The sequence below is a fragment of the Rattus norvegicus genome, chromosome 12 (assembly GCF_036323735.1).
Source record: "Rattus norvegicus strain BN/NHsdMcwi chromosome 12, GRCr8, whole genome shotgun sequence".
Classification (NCBI taxonomy): domain Eukaryota; kingdom Metazoa; phylum Chordata; class Mammalia; order Rodentia; family Muridae; genus Rattus; species Rattus norvegicus.
Genome location: NC_086030.1, coordinates 1,617,887 through 1,618,864, shown reverse-complemented (window position 1 = coordinate 1,618,864; position 978 = coordinate 1,617,887). Strand labels below are relative to the sequence as shown.

The following is a 978-nucleotide window of genomic DNA, read 5'->3' as shown; positions in this document are numbered from 1 at the left end:
CGTCTCGCGCCCAGGCACCCGACCAGCCCACGCCAACACGTCCCCACTGTGGGGGAGAGCGGGCGAGAATGGGAGCGGGAGCGGCTGAGCGAGCAGGAAGGAGCCACGAGGAGGGTGGCCGGCAAGCGGCGCTGGTGGACAGGGAGGACAAGGCGATCCCAGACCCACCGGGCGTGGAGGACCGCCGTACGCCGCCCACATCTGAACTTAGGGAGACTGAGGGCCGAGGGGAGAGGCCCTGCGAGCAGAGTCCCAGCCGCGCAACGCGCCCCCCCTCCCCGAGACAGTGAAACCGCAGGGGGGTGGCAATAGATCCTCAAGCAACTCCCAGAAAGGTGTAGCCCCAGGAGGAACTCAGGGCCGCAAGTGCGTTCGAAGTGTCCATGATCAATGTGTCCTGCAATTCACATTAATTCTCGCAGCTAGCTGCATTCTTCATCGACACACGAGCCAAGTGATCCACCACTAAGAGTCGTATCGGTATCTGGGGTGTGAGCGAACTCGTATGGGTGCTAAAGATGGCACCAGCTCACCCGTCCGCCCCTGCTGCATGGGAAGAGAGGGGCCATGGCGAGGCGGCTCCACCTCAGGCCAGCCAGCGGGAAACTAAAGGATACATGTGAAATGAAAAAAAAAAAAAAAAAAAAAGACAGGGTCGGCAACGGAAAGGCAGGACACATGGGACATGGGACGCTGCCAACCCAGCACCTGGCGGCGGCCGGCCAATGGGTGGACAAGTAGGGCGCTCGGGCTGGGACCCCACGGGCGCCCAGAGGGGGCTCGCGACACGGACCCCGGACCGCCGCCTCTGGAAGCGCTGGCAGCCGGAGGGGGCCCGCTGAGTCTGAGGGAGCACCAGGTGCGGGGAGGAACCGGGAAGCCCTCCCACGGACGACCTACGGACTGTAGGGCGACACCCCCCCCCCCCGGGTTTTAAACCTCCACGCTGGAACAGGTCAGGTAGGTACCGGACAAGAG

General features: G+C 63.9%; 1 non-coding gene across 1 annotated transcript; it reads right to left on the bottom strand.

The window, feature by feature from the left end:
• Positions 1–321: 321 nt before the first annotated feature.
• LOC134481424 (5.8S ribosomal RNA) lies at positions 322–474 on the bottom strand. The gene has a single exon (XR_010056861.1). It is a non-coding gene; the product is annotated as a 5.8S ribosomal RNA (ribosomal RNA).
• Between the last annotated feature and the right edge of the window lie 504 nt (positions 475–978).